The following is a 20771-nucleotide window of genomic DNA, read 5'->3' as shown; positions in this document are numbered from 1 at the left end:
GTAGTACGTGAAACAGCGGTTCTCCCTTTAACTGAGAATGAATTATAGGAGTATTAACTGATCCTTCTTAGGACAGGCCAATTGCTCAATTATAATTGAGCAATTTGTAGGTCGCTGTTATGCAAATAGCCTGAACCTGTTGCATATTGAAACATTGCAATAACCAGAGGACTTGCTGAATATGAGGTCAGTATGGCTCTGTCCTTGTGCCCCATCTGGCCATCTGAAATGTGGCTTCGTTGATTTATCTGCCAAGACAATGTCAATCTTACACGGGAAAAGACCCGAATACTACAATACCAGCATATATATATGCTGGTCTTGTTGTATTGTGTGTGTGTGTGTGTGTGTGTTGTATGTGTGTGTGTTGTATGTGTGTGTGTGTGTGTGTTGTATTTGTACTGATAAATAAATAAATAAAGGGAGACTAGTATAGATCTATTTCGAGCTAATTAGCTCTCATCAGCTAGCCATACCCTTACTGGGATTTGAACCCGGGCTCAAATCCCAGTAAGCTCAAATCCCAGTAAGGGTATGGCTAGCTGATGAGAGCTAATTAGCTCGAAATAGATCTATACTAGTCTCCCTTTATTTATTTATCAGTACAAATACAACACAAATATAAAAAGGCAACATTAAAAATAAAACTATGGTTTTCTGCCTGCATGGTCTTCTGTGATAAGCCGAAGGACAGAAAGAGGGAGTAGTGACCTTCCTCCCATATTTAGTCATACCAGGGGTTGTAACACAAATACATATATGTATGTATGTATGTATGTATGTATGTATGTATGTATGTATATGTATATATATATATACAACCTTACACGGGAAAAGACCCGAATACAACAAAACCAGCATACCTACACCCGTGAAAATCTACAAAAGAGACACACACACACACACGTATATATGTATGTATGTGTGTGTATATGTGTGTGTGTGTGTGTGTGAGACACACACACACATATACATACATATAAAATATGATTTCATTCTGCCTGAAGAGAACATGGTGTGATTTACACACTGAGGAATTAGCAATTTAAGAGATTTTCTCTGGTAAGATGAAGCCACTGTATATTTTAGCTTGGAATTCTCAGCTGTTCGGTGTTTATTGAGATAAATTGAATAAGTGGTTGTTTGTTTTGGATGCTGTTCCTATTGTTTCTTTTATTACCTGGCTCAGATTAGCAACATGATTATGTACTCAAATATATTTATTAAGAAGCACACACAGAGACACCATGCAAAGAAAAACCTTTGTAGTATATTCTTATAAGCCTGCTACAATGCTGGCAATTAAACATTTGGGAAGAAGAGCAATGAATTCTGTGCCAAATACGTTCTAATTCTAGAAAAGATCTGTTTTCATTATCAAGAGGCACAGTGTGGTCCACCTAACATATTCTTTCTGCACTGAATCCTCACAACAGGTCTCTGAGGAACATTAAGCCAAAAGAGTGTGAATGGCTTAAAATCAAGACTTGGGATACGTTAAGAACTTCAATTTGACTTGCTAATCTGCCTCTTTGACTGCTAGACCACATCTAATGATTCCAGTCGAAGAGAATAGAGTAGTTTAAGGTTAAAATTGCTGGGTTTGTCACCTAGTTTTGTAAATGGATCCACAGACATAGTGCAATTCTTTAGTTGCTCACAATATATGCAAGTTGTGGGAAACATTAGGTATTTACTATCATTACTTGACATTCCATGCATATGAATTTTTAGTTAATTTTGCAACTTCAAATTTACAAACAGTGTTGACATTTGCACTTCAGTTTGAGAGTAGACAACACAGACTCATCCCCAACAGCCTGTGCCTCAACTGTGAAGGGTCACAGGGCAGAAAAAACATCCTGCGGCCAAAAAGGCTCCATGCACACTTGAACTATTCAGGTGACCCTAAGGACACAGATAAACCTTCAAGTGGCCTCAACAACTCTCTAAAAATATACAAAGGATCAGCTGTCTTCAAGGAGCATAAATCCTTCCATTCCCCACCATCCAGTCAGACCTGAAGAAGTTTTTTTGGGATGAGAAGCAAAACATCTTCAAAAGAAAAAAACAAGAAAGTCCAGTTGCCTACTGAAAAAAGCACCTTGGTGTTTTTTTTCAGCAGTATTGACAAATTTTGTTTTCAAACTTTCTGACATCTTAAACAAGTGTTTTCCCCCAAAAAATTCTTCATTACCCCAAATCACTTACCAGAAAGTCCTTATTTAAATGTCCCTGTTATAATTGGTTAATGTATTGTTTTCTGTATATAATGTAATATATTGTTACCCCCAGAAAAGTCACTTTTACCCAATGTTGGATAATTTACTCAGATTTGGGAAGCACTGCCTTAAAATAAGAGTCCTCAAGTGCATTAATAACAAAATGCGTTCATAACAAACAAACAAATTTTCTCTGATGGATCATCTTTTTCTTTAGAGATTCATCGCAAAGACAGTCAGTTCCTATCCCTCATACAAAGGCAATTTTTTGGGGGGGAAACTTATATTTATAAGATGAGCTGTGGTGGTGCAGTGGTTAGAGTGCAGTACTGCAGGCTACTTCCGCTAATTGTTGGCTGCCTGCAATTTGGCAGTTTGATTCTCACCAGCTCAAGATTGATTTCAGCCTTCCATCCTTCTGAGGTAAAATGAGGACCCAGATCGTTGGGGGCAATATGCTGACTCTGTAAACAGTTTAGGAAGGTCTGTAAAGCACCACAAAGCGGTATATAAGTGCTATTGCTATTTAAAATTAAATTTTTGTTCAGATGCAAAACAGGAATATTATTTCGCCACCTTCAAACAGAATACATAATAAAGAATCCCTTTTAATAGCAGCATGAGGGAAATACTGTAAATATTGTATTGGCTATCAGCAGCACAATTCCAGGCATGGTTCCCTTTGTGATGCAGTTCTGGCACCAGGCCAGAAAGTCCAGCTGGACATCAAGACAACATTTCTAGATGGAAGATACAATCAGGTTCATTTTAAGCATTTCCTAATTGGAAAGAAATGCTGGCATTTATTCACAGCGATGAAGGTCTAATTATCCTTGGTGATTTTTAATGACTCATATATGTGTTCTGGGCTAGCGTAGCAACATATGCTACTTGAAGTGGATGTACTTCCAGTTCCCTGACTCATTCAAGTGACGGTAGCGGAACCTTTTCACAGATTAAAAAAAGAAGTCGTCTGTGGGTATTTCCACTCTAATGCCAAGATGTTGTATTATTCTTTATGCAAAAGATGTAGGAGAGATGTAGTAGCCACCCTAGAGTCGATTCAGAGGTGGCATTCTACTGGTTTGGACCAGTAGAAGTGGAAATCGCGGGTGGCCCCGCCTACTCACCCCAGCTCTATGGCATCCCATTTAGGTCTTTTAAAAGTGAAAAGCACATGTGCGTGCTCACATTTGCTAACCGGTAGGGAAGGTAAGTAAATACCAACCCTGAGTAGATTCTATATTGGTTCTATATGGATTCTGTATATCTCTGAGTTAGGATGTAAGGCTACAGGAGTGTTCATGAGAAAGGGCCAAAAAAAGTTATGATGGCAAAATTTACAACAGAGTGAGGACAGATCTCCTTAACGATGGATAAGGCTCATGGAGGCTTCTTTCTGCGACTCCCAAAATCCCCACTTTCTCTTCTGGCACTTACAGTACATCAGAGTCTTCTCCATCCTATAGCATTTTTCTGTTTTAATTTTCTTTCAATAGATTGGGAACGATGTTCACTGATTGGGAACGATGTTCATTTGACAAATCCATCCTTCCAATGACCACTGATTACGCAATTTGGTGCAACCACATGCTAATCCCTAGAAAGATTGTATATCTGGTGGAAGTGAATAGTTTTAAAGTTGAAGACTAGGATGACGGCCCTCTAAATGAACATTTCTAATCTAAGATGGCCTCAATTGCTCCACGTGGAAATTCAGGTAGAAGGAATTTGATATAATTAGGGAGGTGGATCCACATTGATATTTTGCAAGGCAGTTACGTAAGAGAGAGAGAAAGGGAAGATATTTAGGGATTAGAAGGTCTTCTTATTTTGATGTACAAATGTAACTAGAAAACCATTATAATGGTTCAGATTGGGCCCTTCTATGTTTGTAGAGCCTTTAGTCGATCACTTTTCCCAAGGCAATAACCCCCTTTTTCTTCTGGTAGCTAGGAAAAACATCCATAATTTCCTATGGCATACTGGTGAAAAAAGTGAAACGCTTTCAGTGCCTACATGAACAAACACTAAGAGAAAGTTCTCTGCCTTATGATGCAAACATGCATGAACAAGATTTATATGATGACCCCTGATCTGTCTTAGAGACAACAGCAGACAGGGAAATTCCCGTCCGAAAAACAAGGAAAGAATTCTGAACAGTTTGTCCTTGTAAAAACTTCTATCGCTGTCTTGGAAATCTCAAAATATTTTCTGATTTTATTTGCTTCTCTGTTCTTTTTGCATAAAGATCAGGTCATCTCTTATCCCAGTACTTGGCATACACAATCTTCTGTGGGATCCATTGGTCAGCTAAAGTATATCAGCCATAATCTCCTTGCTCGCTCCATAATATTGGCTTAAGATATTTTGCTGGTTCAAAAAAAAAAAAAAAAAAGGATGACAGTTTGAAACTTAATATATAATAGTATAATATAGAGTTACATAAAATAGCAAACAGACTTCTCAAGCTGATACAGTGTTTCCCCGAAAATAAGACAGGTTCTTATTTTCTTTTGACCCCCCCGGAATAAGCACTTGGTCTTATTTTCAGGGAGATCTTATTATTTTTGAGCTGTAGAAGGCAGAGAGCATGGTCACTTCATGGCTGTTGCTGTGTTGCAATATTTTCAGAGAGGGCTTATTTTCAGGGGAGAGCTTTTTTTAGCACATGCACTCAAAAGCCCAATTGGGCTCATTATCTGGGGAGGCCTTATTTTCAGGGAAACAGGGTAGAAACAAAATTCCTTAAAAGCGGACTGTTGTAAGATGGATGCACTTTGAAGTATTATTTTAAAATCGAGAAGCTTTTTGGGCTAAGGTCTTAATGAGAAGGTAGACAATGTTGGGCTCACAGGTTGATGTGATGCTCCCCTCCTCATTTGTGTCCTTAGAGTTAAATGGTAGGTGGAGGTCTTTTTTCATTTGGATGTTTTGAATAGGTCTCAGATTGAAAAAGGTACAATAACGAATGAAGAGGCTGAATTTAGCATTTGCGTTCGTAAAACCTCTGGACTGATTCCCCCATCCCCTTTTGGGGGGAAGAGACAATATGGCAGGTCTGCTGGCCCCACACCAGTCCCAAATATGAAACTAAGTGGGCTGGGAAATTTTCCCCCTCCCTACATTGCTATAATGCCATGAGTCTGCCAGATTCCTACAATTCCTCCAGTTAGGACAACAAAGATCAAAATGGACAGATAGGTTGAAGACATAGCCTGGCCTTGTACTAAGGCTAACAGAATGTGTGGGTAGGACCCGGAAACAGGACCATTGAAACCATGGACCTTGCTCTCTTCTGGGAAACCCTCTTGCATGATTTGAGTTCTACTGGACTGTGCCAGCCTTAAGTTATGAATGTGCTAATTAGGATTCCTATCTGATGACTTGACTCAGTCTGAGCACTTGATTTTAGCGCTTTGCCTGTGTCTGAACTGTTGATTAGAAATTCTTTACTGGCCAAGTGTGATTGGACACACAAGAAATTTGTCTCTGGTGTTACAGCAACTTCTTTATCTTCTTTCCTATCACTCTCCTTCTGCAAAAACAAGAGCTGGATGGACTGGAAGCTGAATATGAATGAATGAGTGATGCTGTGACAATGTTTTCATCTTCCTCTGAAGACAGAAGCCTACTGCAAGGAAAAGGCACGCACGCACATACACACACACACACACACTCTGTTGATGCTGTTCTGTACTGCTTGGCATCAACAATATAATTAAGACACCTTGTCATGCCTCAGGATATGGCTAGAACAAGACTTGAAATTAAAACATCATCATGCAGCAGGATGTTGAACTCATTGCAGTTTTTGGGCTCAGAATGTTTACTTCTGAACATGTGCCTTTTTCAAGAGAAGAGAACATCAATAGCTCAGGGCTGATCTGTAGAGTCTTTGGAGCACTCTGAAGGTCTTTGTTGGCTTGCAGATATTTCAATACCCAACTAGGTAGTATCATCAATGCGTTTTTCTTTTTATCTTTGCTCTCAAATTATAGAAAATTCTGAAATCCCTCAGAATCTCTAGACCTCCCCAAAGGATCTGAAATGAAATTGAATAATGGTATGGGCCTGACTTGATTGATAGACAGATAAGATAGATTTGTATATTTGGGGTATTTATTAAGAGAATGTGATGTAAAACAGTAATTTAGCCAACATACATAGATAATGTATAACTATTTGTAGACCTACAATATAAGCGGGGACCTTATTAGATTTGTTTGAGATCCAGGTATCAGAATTTAACAGAGTGGTTATAAGTTTGCTATACAGGTAGTCCTTGACTTACAACAATTCATTTAATCACTGTTCAAAGTTACAATGGCACTGAAAAAAGCAACTTATGGCCGTTTTTCATAGTTACAACCTTTGCATCATGATCATCTGATCAAAATTCAGATGCTTGGCAACGGGTTCATATTTATGACCATTGCTGTGTCCCAAGGTCATGGAGATCACGTTTTGTGAACTTCGGACAAGCAAAATCAATGGGGAAACCAGATTCTCTTAACAACTGGGTTATTAATTTATCAGCTGGAGTGGTTTACTTAGCAACCAAGGCAAGAGAAGTTGTAAAATGGGGCAAAACTCACTTAACAAATGTCTCACTTAACAACAGAAATTTTGGGCTTAATTGTGATGTGTGTGTGTGTGTGTGTGTGTGTGTGTGTGTGTGTTTTGTCTGGTTTGCAATTCTTGTTTTGTTTTTATTTTATATTTCATAAAAAAATAAAATATTACAAAAAAAAAGTACAATCATATGGTCCCCAGAATTTTTTTCTTACTTGCTGTGGAAATTCAAAGTATGATTTGCAGCTTTCTTTTGCCATTTTAAAATTTATATTCAGTGTTTTAAAAAGATGAAGTTGCGCTGATTCTTAAAATACATCTAGATGATGATGATGATGATGATGATAATAATAATAATAATAATAATAATAATAATAATAATAATAATAATAATTTTTAATCAAGAGGGCGTCGAGTCTGAAAATCCCCATTTGTGGTACTTTATTCCTAGTTAACCACCAGAAAATCAGGTGTTTATTCATTATTCATTAGAATTACGATGTTTACCATTTAATTAAGCAGTGCCACTGTTACACTGTACTCTAGTTAATATAGCAGAAATAAATAGACAGGCTTAAGAACAGAAGGATGAAAACACTGAAGCCTTCAAGATATTTACATCACAAGGGGTACTATTTGGAATAAATGATCCTGTATCAAGTGTAAGGATACCTTATTTGGGCTGGAAAAATCCAACTGCTAGATAATGGCAAAGGTTGTGTGCTCTATTCCTTTGCTGCCCTTTATTGACCAACTGAGCTCTTATAGGCTCAGCCAGATTGCCCTAAAGAACACTGAGCCAGCAAGGTGAGACAGCTAAGCCACGAATTATGCAGGAGATTGAAAAAGAATTTTTTGTTTTATTTTATTTATTTATTTATTTGGTTTGTCAAACCTGTACAAGATAACAGATATAAGTATAAACATGGAAATGGACCAAGGAAATGAGTACAATTAAATGTGAACAGCAGGACAGCGACGGTAGGTATGCTGGCGCACTTATGCAAGCCCCCCTTAAGGGCCTTTTAGGAATGGGGTGAGGTCCACAGTAGACAGTTTGAGGTTGAAGCTGTAAGGGTTTGAGGCTGTAACAACAGAGTTGGGTAGAGGATTCCAGGAATTGACTATTCTGTTGCTGAAGTCATATTTTCTGCAATCGAGTTTGGAGCGGTTTACGTTGAGTTTGTATCTATTGTTGCCCGCGTATTATTGTGGTTGAAGATGAAGTAGTCATGGACAGGTAGGACATTGTGGCAGGCAATTTTTTTCAGAGTTTTTTATTTTTAATACAATTTTACACATATTCTATAATATTTGACCGGATCTTCCCTTTTATGTCGTCTCATTTACATAATCCATTTAACATCATAGCTTGGTTTTCACTTTCAGCCAAATTATTTTCTTCCATTATTTTATACTCATTTTTTCTTGGTACATAAACAATATCGTCAATTTCCCCTTCAAAAATTGAACCAAATTATTCTTTCATATTTCTCTATTGGTCTATTTTACTATAGACAGTATATATCCTCTAGTTAAGTTTTGACATAGAGAGCATTTCTTTCAATTTTTTCTACAATTAACAATGTACTATGCTTTCTTTATTTCTCAATTAGTTGCATAACAATATCAATCATACTACTATTCCTTTTAATCTACTAATACAACTCTTCCCCCCTTCTTCCTCTTTTATCCATTTTCTCTTGGGCTCTCACAAATTCCACTTTTAATCATTTTTCTTCTTCTCCCCCTTTCTCCTAACTTCTTTTCTTTTTCTTGTTTTTATGGTTGTAGTATCTTTTCTTCAGAGTATTCATTTTTATTATTATTGCAGCAGACAATTTTGTGTACTATGCTTAGGTCAGACATAGTTCCAGGTTGTAAGATTCAAAAGTCTATCTCCAAGTGGCCCACACAGACCACAAAATAAAGTTGCATGCAAGTAAGGTGACCAACTTTTTTACAATGAAAAGGAGGACAAATAAATTGGAAAAAATATATCGTAAATAAAAGAAATATTTTATTCATTGCAACAATAATACACTAAAATACGATATATGCATAATGAAAACATTTGCAACGTTTTATATTGTAATTATGCTTACATGCCTATTAATTATTATTTAAATGAGTACTTTTCCATTGAATTAATATTTTTTGTCAATGTATCATCTTCTAACAATATATTGGAAATATCTGAACAAGAAATATCCTTCATATTGAATTTTACGGCAAGTGCTGCAGCTAGAGTATCAACATTCAATCTCGATTTCTCACTTTCGAAAAATCATTGGCAATTGAAAAAAACTCTTTCAACTGCTGCATTAGTTCCAGGGCAGCACAACGTAAATTGAACAAGTATAAATAAATGTTCACATGGAATATGTTCATTTTTGAAATGGCTGAAAATAGCCACCCATCTTTTATCAATTTCAACATGTTGATTTTCCCATTGTATTAATTTTTCAGAATTTAATTATACATTCAGTCTTCTAATTTCTTCAAAGAGACCATTGTCGTCTATTTTAATGTCTAGCATTTCTTTAGATAAAAATTCAACACAAGATTCAATATCTCTTCAATATACTTGCGATGAAGTAAAAAAACACCATTAAAAACTGTTTAATAAAATATGTCACATAACGCGCAACAGATTAGCCTTCAAATATCAAAAAGGAGGACATGTAGGAGGACACTTTTCAAGGGAGGACAGAACTTACAAAAGAAGGACTGTCCTCCCTAAAGGAGGACGGTTGGTCACCTTAATGCAAGTGATGGAGAACCAATAGGGAGCAGTGGATAGAATTTCAAATTGGAATCAGGGAAACCTGAGTTTGAATTCCTACTGAGCCTGAAGTCGCCAGCTGAACCAATTGATCTCTATCTCTATAACCTACTTCTTATGGTTGCTGTGAGGATAATGATGGCAAAAAAAATGAGCTCCTTAGAAGAAGTGTGGCTTCTTTGAAGATGCCCTCAAATATACTAATCTCCACCCTTTGTTTTGTTGGATGAAATGTCCTTCTGGGTTCAGCTCCAAATGGGGAAAAAGACACTGGAAACATGGAGGCTGCTTGGAAAGATGGTTTAATGGTGGACAGGATCACATGGCTTGAGCTCCTGAACAGAAAAGGTGACCACATGCTTCAAGATGTTGAGTGAAGAAGAAGAGAGAGAAAAGAAGGGGCTTGCTGGTTTTTTTAAATACTCTATTCAGCCCCACCTCTCTGTTTCCTGTTCCTGTGTAAGAAATGTATTCTGATTGGTTGTCAGACTCCCTTGGGGCCATGCAAGGGCAACTCTATGGGCTGTCTTGAGTCCAGGTTTGATTGAGTTCCCAGATGCGATGTGGTGAATTGGGTAAAGGGCTCATACTATCATGCCTTTATCCTATCACCCTGGAGCTGAAGGGGAGGGGTCTTTCTTATGCAAAATAGACTGGCCCAGATTTTTTAAATGGCCCATTAACAAAGGTGGGGGCTATTAAGAGTGAGTCTATTTCCTGCCTAAAAACATGTTTCCCTATTTCTTACCCAGGAAAATATAATATTCTGCCTTTTCAATATTTCCCAGGCTATTTCATTTTTCTAGGAGAGGGCTGGGTGCTAAATTTCTACAGTGTCTTACAAATCCTGTTTTACTTATAATATCCTAATGACAATTGTAGAGATAGGCAAGTTGGAACCTAGTCCCTCTCATGTAAGGCGAAGATCCCTAATATGGGTCTGGCTCCTTAAAATATGTCGCAAAGAGTCATAAGACTGGTTCCACCACTCTAGCGATGCCATCACAATGCTCCTTGAGACCTTTGTAGGTCTACAGTTCTCCATTCAAAATAGTCTGGCTCCTAATGAACCCACAGAAAGGCAAGAATTAAAATCTTTTTTTCCCCCAAAATCCCTTTGGCACCCTGACTCAGAAATAATCATTACAATTTGGAAGGCCGTTAATATTACTTTCCTTAGAAACTAAAAGCCTTTGGGGGTATCAGTTCAGCTCTTAAATATTTCATTAGCCCTTACTGTTCAGTAACTTATCTTGGCAAATTATGACTTAGTAATGGGAGCTTGCTCTTTAACTAATTTGCTGGAAGGTGTTTATGAGATATAAATTGAGGCACTGGATAGGAATTGAAATCCCAACGGTTTTGCATTGATCTGTTGTATTTTGTTCTTCCTTGGAAAAAGCGTCAAAAGCCTATTTTTCCCTCCCAAGTCAATAAAATATTAAAGATAGATGCAATTCCTGAAAGCAGAGCTCATAAAGTCTTGGAACAGCTTCCCTGGGTCTTATAGTTTCCAGATGTATTGAGACATGCATCACTGGGAATTCAAGGATTTGTAGTCCTAAAATATGATGGGGGAATTAGGTGGAAGAAGGTTAAAAGTTATCACCTCTTACCTTGGGCTTGAGAATTCTACGTTGCAATAAGTAACGTATCATATGATTATTGTCCCAATACTGAAGCAATTACATGCTTTACATGTAGAATGGTGTTGGTTTGAAAATCTCTCTCCCTTTGGTGGGAAGGTAACAGCATTCTGTGCGCCTTCGGCATTTAGTCATGCTGGTCACATGACCACGGAGATGCCTTCGGACGATGCTGGTTCTTCAGCTTTGAAACTGAGATGAGCATCAGTTGGAACGACTAGCACATATAAGCGAGGGGAACCTTTACCATTACCTATAGATCTAAATAGTTTCACAAAGTACTTCTGATTATGATTGTGTGCTATTAAGTTAATGTTAACTCTTAGCACCCACATCGGGTTTACTCCAGGATGAAATGTTTCCAATCTGGTTTTTCAACGGTAACTCCATCACAAATGTACTTTCAACGGTAACTCCATCACAAATGTACTTTCAACGGTAACTCCATCACAAATGTACTTTCAATGGTAACTCCATCACAAATGTAATTGTGTCCATAAAAACGTGCTGTTGATCAACTTCTTGTTTTTCATTCTACTAGCATTAGAAAGAGATCTAGGTCCTTCTATCAAGTATTTTAAGTAGGATAATTGGAGCCTGGTTATTTATGTCTGAAATGAGAACTTTAAGTTGATTTATTCGAAGATACATTTGTTTGGGGGTTTTCTGGCTATCATAGCATTCTCAGGAATCTTCTCCAATATCAGCATCCAAAAGTATCAATAATCTTTCTGTCTGGCTTCTTCAAAATCCATGTGATTCTTATAGAGTGTTTGAAATTTGTATAGAGCAGTGGTGGGTTCCGGAACCCATTGCAACCAATATGCTGCAACGGGGCCTGGCGTCCGCCACGTGAAAATGTGCAGCATGCACGCAGTGCACACATGTGTACTTACTGCCCGTGACGCTCCAGCTGCTCAGTGGAGCATTCCACAGTCACCATATGCTCTGTGCACATGCGCGAAAGCCCCGATCAGCTCAAATAACAGTAAGGAGAGCGGGCAGGCGGGTGGACCCTCTGGAGCACCATGTCGGAATGTACCTGATGCTCCCAGCAGGTACCGGTACGCCCGTACTGGGGTGTAGTGGTCGTACCCCACCACTGCTACAGAGGTTGATTTACCAACCTATCTATTACATGTCAGGGCAGAAGAAATACTTGGACCTAAAATGGACCCAGCATCTGTTTGCTGTTTATTAAAACAGCTCTTATTTTCTCAAGTCTTCCTGTGCGTCTAAATGTTTCTCATTGTAATCTCACATCCCCTTTTGCAACTTTTTCTAACTTGGCTCATCAGTTTCCCGAAGATATATTTAATATATTAACTGAGGGATTTTTTTTTTAAAAAAAATACATGTAATTAGAAACATGAGACTGTATCAGTAAAGTGTGAACAATTCCTACCAAGGATACAAGCAAGACTTTCCACATTCAAGAGTTATAGATGCTGCAGAAGAAGATGAGGGAGAGATGGAAGGCTGGGAAAATTATTATTTAAAGATAATTTCATGTTGGAGTTGGAAAACATGGCAAAAAAGAGAAAACCTTTGAAAAAAATCCCTAAGGGTTGGGCACTACTGTGTTTTCCCAAAAATAAGACAGGATCTTATTTTCTTTTGACCCCCGAAATAAGTGCATGGCCTTATTTTTGGGAAGGTCTTATTATTTTTGAGGTGCAGGAGGCGGCGAGCGTCATCACCTCATGGCTGTTCCTGTGTTGCAATATTTCTGGGGAGGGCTTATTTTTGGGGGAGGGCTTATTTTAGCGCATGCGCTCAGAAGGTTGATTGGGCTTATTATCCGGGGAGGTCTTATTTTCAGAGAAACAGGGTACTGAGATACATAACATGTTTTCCTTACTATTGATCTCCAAACACTCATGTAATAAAGCGTAGCAGGAAATATCAAAGCCAGATGGTATGAGAACCTGGAACTAAAATAGAAATGGGACCACTTGGGATTTTCTTGCTTTCATTAGAGGCCATCAATATTCCGACTGCAGTGAAGCAACTCTCTAATTCCATACACATGGCCACTGTAATCTTTATATAAATACACAGCTTTGGAAAAAAATATATTTTTGTATGTATTCCTAATTTTTCAAATATGTGTGTGAGTCAGTCTTTTTATAAGTTGTTCCAGAAATCCTAAAATAATATCCTTTGACATTGCTGAGGGATTTGTAGATATTTTTCAGATAGATGCGATCTGATGTCCTTTCTGCTAGTTGGGATTTCTGGGAGCTTTGTGACTCATCTGGAGATGCTGGCTTACTTCTTTAACAGCCCCTTTAGGATTAAACTGGGCCAATCTATGGCTTGCCCATTGGCCAGTTTACGGATTTTAAATGTTAAAAAGTAAAGAGCAAGTGATAGTGGTGAGTGGAATGTAGCGTTTGCTTGGCTCGGTCACTGTGATCCCTGGGATGCATTGGAAGAAAAGCTTCTATTGGTCCAAATAGGAACAAAGCCCCACCTCACCAACATTCAAGTAGGAAGTGGATGTCTGGAAAAGGCCAAAGTGGAATAAACTGTTAAAACATCTTTTTCCACTGTCCCAGGGCTGTAGTCTAAATCAAGGGCAGAGGTGGGTTGCTCCCAGTTTGGCCCAGTCCGGCCAAACCAGTAGTGTCAACAGTTGCCGGCTCCGCCCACCCATGTGGATACTTCGGTACATGCACAGAAGCTCCTGTGCATGTGCGTAAGCGTGCCACATGCACAAGTGAACTGGTAGTAAACCGGTTAGGAACCCACCACTGATCAGGAGTCTCTAACCTTGGCAACTTTAAGCCTGGTGGACTTCAACTCCCAGAATTGAAATCCTTCAGGCTTAAAGTTGCCAAGGTTTGAGCCCCCTGGTTTAAACAGCAGCTCTTATGACAACAATTTACACTTCAGAATAAATATATGCAATTTAATTCCTTCTACTGTATTGTGAAAAAAGGATGTATATGACTGTGTGTGTTGTGTGTGTGTGTTGGGGGTGGGGGGCTATTCCAGAAAACATTGCAGAGAAGCAGACCCTACTAGATTGGCATACTGCCATATGCCAGTCTTTTAAGTCATGATGTGAAGTGTGTGTGCTGGAGGTTAGAGATTCTGTGCAAGCATTCTTGAGGGTGGGAATCTGACCTAAGCAATTATTAGTAAAGCTAGTCAATTTACAACAAGTGATTAGCTTGTTGTTTTCGTTACAACACAATGAAAATTTATTTACAGGAAATAAAGCAGTCGGGCTGCATTTAGGTATAAGCTAAGTAGCAATAGCACTCAGACTTATATACTGCTTCAGAGTACTTTAAAGTACTCTCTAAGCAGTTTACAAAGTCAGCATATTTTCCCCAACAATCTGGGTCCTCATTTTACTGACCTCAGAAGGCTGAATCAACCTTGAGCCGGTCAGGATCAAACTCCTGGCAGAGTTATGGCAATAATGCATTCTAACCACTGTGCCACCACAGCTATAGCTAGGGTTGAAGAAGCTTTTAAAATCTCGTATAGTTTTCATTTGTTACAGTACAGCTCTATTATTGTTTCATAAATTGTTTGTTAATCATAGTTCAATAAAAACCATGCAGTGAAAGTACTCAGATTACACTGATGGAGCTGGCAGGTCAATTTCCATATCTGCAAAGCAAACATATAAACATTAGAGTACAACTCTAAGAGAAGTAAAACTGAAATAACCTTATAACCATCTATCAAGTGGGAACGATGAATATCCCAGCCGATTCCAAATGTACAGAAACAAATATCATTATCTGTGATTCTATCTGAAACAGAAGACTTTAGAAATATTTAGTAGTCATAAAAAGAAAGAACTGGGAGACAATTCTTTCAATTAAATATCTTCACGTATTCTCTTGTCCTTGTTGCTGAAAAATGAAGCACTGGATAAAATGTACTCTTATCAAATTCAGTGCCATTTCTTGTTTAGTAACTGCAGCATGTCCTCTTCAGAGGTGGGTTGGCCAAACTGATAATTGCAGCGGCAGGAGGATTTGCCTGCATGCTCCTGCGCATGTGTGCGCGTGGGCGAACCAGCAGTAAACCAGCTAGCAACCCACCACTGGTTCTCTTGGTTTATAATTTTCTATTACTACATCAATTTTCCTCATGGTTAAGAAATGCTACGGTGCAAACAGTTGTTTAATTAAAATGCCCAACGTTCAAACAGCAAGAGCGAAGGAGAAGAATGAAAAGAAAGTGTATACAGAACACTTCAGTGTAGAGATATACAAAAAATGTTTGCTAACATTCTCTGAAAAAAACATCTTCAAGAAAAACCTATAGCTGAGCTCTCAAATTCAACTTGAATGCTATAGGAGAGCTGTTGTTCTGAAGCTTTTTCATACATTGAAGCAGTGGTGGGATTCAAATAATTTAACAACCGGTTCTCTGCCCTAATGATTTCTTCCAACAACCAGTTCACCAAACTGCTCAGAAAGTTAACAACCGGTTCTCCCCAAGTGGTCCGAACTGGCTGAATCCAGTATAAGTGGTACCTTGCTCAATAGTAGTAACTGTGAGAGGGATCTTGGAATCCTAGTGGACAACCATTTAAATATGATTCAGCAGTGTGCAGCAGCTGCCCAAAAAGCCAACACAGTTCTAGGCTGCATCAACAGAGGGATAGAATCAAGATCACGTGAAGTGTTAATACCACTTTATAATGCCTTGGTAAGGCCACACTTGGAATACTGCATTCAGCTTTGGTCGCCACGATGTAGAAAGATGTGGAGACTCTAGAAAGAGTGCAGAGAAGAGCAACAAAGATGATTAGGGGACAGGAGACTAAAATATATGTCTAGTTTAATGAAAAGAAGGACTAGGGGAGACATGATAGCAGTGTTCCAATATCTCAGGGGTTGCCACAAAGAAGAGGGAGTCAAACTATTCTCCAAAGCACCTGAGGGCAGAACAAGAAGCAATAGGTGGAAACTAATCAAGGAGAGAAGCAACCTAGAACTGAGGAGAAATTTCCTAAAACTTAGAACAATTAATCAGTGGAACAGCTTGCCTCCAGAAGTTGTGAATGCCTCAACACTGGAAGTCTTTAAGAAGATATTGGATAGCCATTTGTCTGAAATGGTATAGGGTTTCCTGCCTAGGCAGGGGGTTGGACTAGAAGACCTCTAAGGTCCCTTCCAACTCTGCTATTGTATTATATTAATCCCACCACTGCATTGAAGTAAAAGTCTCCAGAGACTCAAAACTGAAAAATAAAGCTCAGCACAATATACATAAACATAATTTTTAAACAATATTTCTAAAAACAGATTTTTGTTACAGAACATCTACAAAACAGAGACATTTCACTTCGGCCAGTTAGTGTTTTTTTTTTCATTAAAAACACCAATATTTGGTGGTTGGTAGTTGATGATTTCAAGATTATTCTACTAACAGGTTCCTTGAAAGTACCAGTTTGAGAAATCCTAAGTGACATTGATTTAGTACATGGAAACATCTCCTTTTTTTACAGTGGTCCGCCGACTAAGTCCTTCTTTAGCCTATTCGTTATTCTGTCAGTGAGTAGCCAAGTGAAAAAAAATCATCTTATTCATCTTTGGAATCATTACATGTCAAATCAGAATTTGGACTCTAACACTTCCACATCAGTCAATAAATCCTTGTACTTAACTTTGAATTCAGCTGTGCTGTTTACTCCTCTTGGCCAAGGGCTTTCCCAACTACAAGTGGATTATGTTGTGAGTAGGCATTCCTAATACTCCCAAATCTGGTGGAGAGGGGGATGATTTTCAAAATCAGCCTGAAATTCATCTCATCTTAGAATTGTCAAATATAGAATAAATTTAAAAAGAAGATAAAAAAAAGCAGTCTGGAGAAATCTTTTGTAAGAGAAAATATGTAAGGAGAGTTAGGCTAAAAAAGTTAACCATACAAATACAGTGTGACATTGTTGTTCCTCTTACCAATATCATTACTTGCATGTCCTTTTTACCTTTTTCTTCGCCTTTTAGTGGCTCTCATTTCTCTTCCATATAGTAAAATCAACAGAGATTGATATCGCCTTACTAACAAACAAATATATTTTAGCTTAATTCCATTTCTGCATATACATAATTTATAATCATACACACATAAGACAGGGTTGTATGTGTGCATAAGAGAAAGGGAGAGCAAGAAGAAAAGAGAGAATGCCTTAATAGAGTTTGGAAGGAAATAATAAAATATAGGAGATGAAGACAGATGATTACTTACAGAAAGTAACCATTCATAAAAAGGTTGCTGGCTGTGATGTAAACATTGTCACCATGGTAAGTCAATTAACACATGTGTAAATAATTATCCCTAACCATTATTCTAACCTTTCTCTGAATTCTCCTTTCCCCCACAACCCTGATTTTAATGTTTCTCAGATTGCCTCTGATGAAATACTACTTAATTTATGAAAGCACTACCTAATGTGTTAACTATTAAGAGTGTCTTAAGACATTGTCCACCCCCCTTTCATGTTTTTGCTTGTCCACTGGGCTATATGGAACAAGACTTAGAAATGGATCACCTAATATCTCATCTTGATTTAAACCTGAAAATGCAAATAGCACTACACTTAGACTTATATACTGCTTTATAGTGCTTTGCAGCCCTCCCTAAGCGGTTTACAGAATCAGCATATTGCTCCCAACAATCTGGGTCCTCATTTTACCGACCTCAGAAGGATGGAAGGCTAAATTCCTTGAGCTGGTGAGAATCGAACTGCGGGCAGTGGGCATAATTAGACTGCAATATGGCATTCTAGTGTCTCTGCTTTGTCTTCTGTAACCAGATTATAAGAGTCAAGGGAGATAAGAAATTGCAGCGGATACCAACCTTTTAGGAGAAGATGGTTATTCTCTTTGTTTCCCCATCAAAAAATGAAACAGTCCCCAATTATCAGAACTGAAGAAGCTTTTTGGGTGAGAAGCGAAACGCCTTCAAAGAAAAACCAGAAAGTCCAGTTGCCTCTTGAATAAAGCACCTTTGGGACAACCATGACCTGGATGACGGAGAATCTCCATAGACACTCAATTATCAATATATTTTTAAGGGTTAAAAGAAAGACAATGTTACTGTTTGTGGTGCATGAGGGTTTTCTTATGACATTATTGGTGGAAAGTCAATCAATATCATGAACATTCAAAATCTGTGGAATTGTTTCTCATATATTCTCAAAAATATATTTGGAAAAGAATGAAAAGAACCACTTCCAAACCAGCAACTGTTACACAACTCAAGTTACATTGACCTTTATGTGCATTACACAACCAAATCATTTTTTTAAAAAAATTGGCTTCATCACATCATTTCAGTGAAAGCTGGGCTAATCCATATGTTCAACATTTATTTCATTACTTTTGTGTGTGTTGTTTTCTGGGAAATATTTACTAGTGGTTTCTAGGACATGATTCAACACAAAGTTAATTAAGTTCAAGCCTGTGCATTTCATTAACTTCAGGATCATGTCCTCATAGTCCAATGACTTATTTCAAGGTAGCTGGACATAGGTTTGTCCTTTTGTAATATTGCTTCATAAATTCTGCCAATAGAAATGGGAACAAGCAGAACGAAACACAATTATGATCAAAGAATGGCTAACTACAGTCGTTATTATGGCTATCTCAAGCCAGTTTTTGATTCAACTAGTAATCTTAATACATAACCTTACCTTTCAGCTCTCTAAATATTGTTGACTAATGGTAAAGTCCTACTGTATTCTACAAAGTAGAATACAAATTAAAAAGTAGCATATGTTGTAAGTATAGTCTTACATTATAAACATCTTCCTGTTATTTATTTTTTCCTTTGGCCTAACAGAATATAGCATTAATGTATAAAATTTACAAAAACAGTGCATAAAATGTGTATCAAAATACAAAACACCAGAACAGTGAATCATTTTAAAAAATCACAATATGAACGATGAATAAAAGTATAGTAGATAAAATTAAATTATGTACAAGTAATTGTAAGAGTGACTAAGCCTATGGTTGGATATCTAGATTGTTTAGCCATTGGACAGCAGAATTCTCAAAATGATGTAGTTCTTGCAGGGGTCCAAGGAACTTTTTTGGGGGGCATTATATTGCAGTATGATGTAAAGTTTGTGGGAGGGTCCCATAGTCACACTTAGTATTATCAACCAGCCCTCATTTTTATTTCCAATATTGGCACTTGCCATGGTTGGTTCAGATCTGGTTGAGCACTGTCCAATTTTTCCTTGAAAGATCAAAGCCAAAGGGGCATTGTATTTGATCAGAGACACTAAATTAAACAGATCTGGGGTTAGACGTTGCCCATTCCTGGAGCTATGCTGTCTCTGTGTTAAAATCTTCTTTGACTAACTGCTGTCCAAGTTTCCATGATGGGTTCTGAGATTTGAGTCTAAATATTTGATTGTGACAGTCCTCATGTATAGGTAATAATTAATTTGCCTCACATTTTTGCCACTCCCTTTTTAAGACAGATTCTAAGATGTGGAGATGGCATGTATGGCGGCAGATTTTTATTCTGACTTCTTTGTGAAGCACAGTAAAATACATGGGAAAATCTGCTTGCCAATGACAATGAAATTTGGGTTAGGATTAGGGTTAGGTCTCTTTGGAGTCAGGGCTGAAAACTGATGTCAGGGATCAATTTTTAGAGATTCTCTAAGGAAAGGAATGGTAACAGCTTTTCTTTTGGTCTTCTTTGTGAATCGCACAAAGGGGATGGGGAAATCCCATTGCCCGTGAAAATGAAACCATTTTTATGATAAGGGTTAGGGTTAGATCTTTTTGGAATCAAGGCCATAAATTGATGTCAGGGATAGATTCTTAAAGATCTAAGAAAAGCAATGGTGATAGTTTTTCTTTTGGCCTTCTTTGTGGACCATACCTAAAATACATGGGGAAACGCCATTGCCAATGAAAATGAAACCAGGGTTAGGATTAGGGTTAGTGTTAGGCCTCCTTCAGTCATCAGACTGAAAACTGATGTCAGAGATAGATTCTTAGAAATTCTCTAAGGAAAGCAAATGTAACAGCTTTTTGTTCAGACTCCTTTGTGGATCAGAGTCAACTGCATGGGGAAAATCCCATTGCCAATGAAAATGAAATCGTAGTTATAGTTAGGGTTAGGTCTCCTTGGAATGAAGGCCGATGTCAAGGATCGATTTATTGAGGCTCTCTAAGGAGAGGAACGGTGACATCTTTTTGTTGAGACTCCTTTGTGGACCACAATAAATTACATGGGGAAATCCTTTTGTCAATGAAAATGAAATTAGGGCCAGAGTTAGGGTTAGATTTAGGGCAGCCTTGGATTGAAGGCTGAAAACTGATGTCAGGGATAGTTTGTCAGGGGTTCTATGAGGAAGGCAGCTTTTTGTTTGGACTCTTTTTGGTCACATACGTGGGAAAATCCTTTTGCCAATGAAACTGACACTAGGTTTAAGGCAGAGGTGGTATTCAGCCAATACTGAATGGTTCAGATGAACCGATAGCAGAGATTTTGACCGGTTTGCTGAACCAGTAAATACAACCTCTGGCTGGCCATGCCCCCATC

The sequence above is a fragment of the Natrix helvetica genome, assembly GCF_964273705.1.
Source record: "Natrix helvetica genome assembly, chromosome: 2".
Classification (NCBI taxonomy): Eukaryota; Metazoa; Chordata; class Lepidosauria; order Squamata; family Natricidae; genus Natrix; species Natrix helvetica.
Note: the sequence above shows the minus strand (reverse complement) of the source record.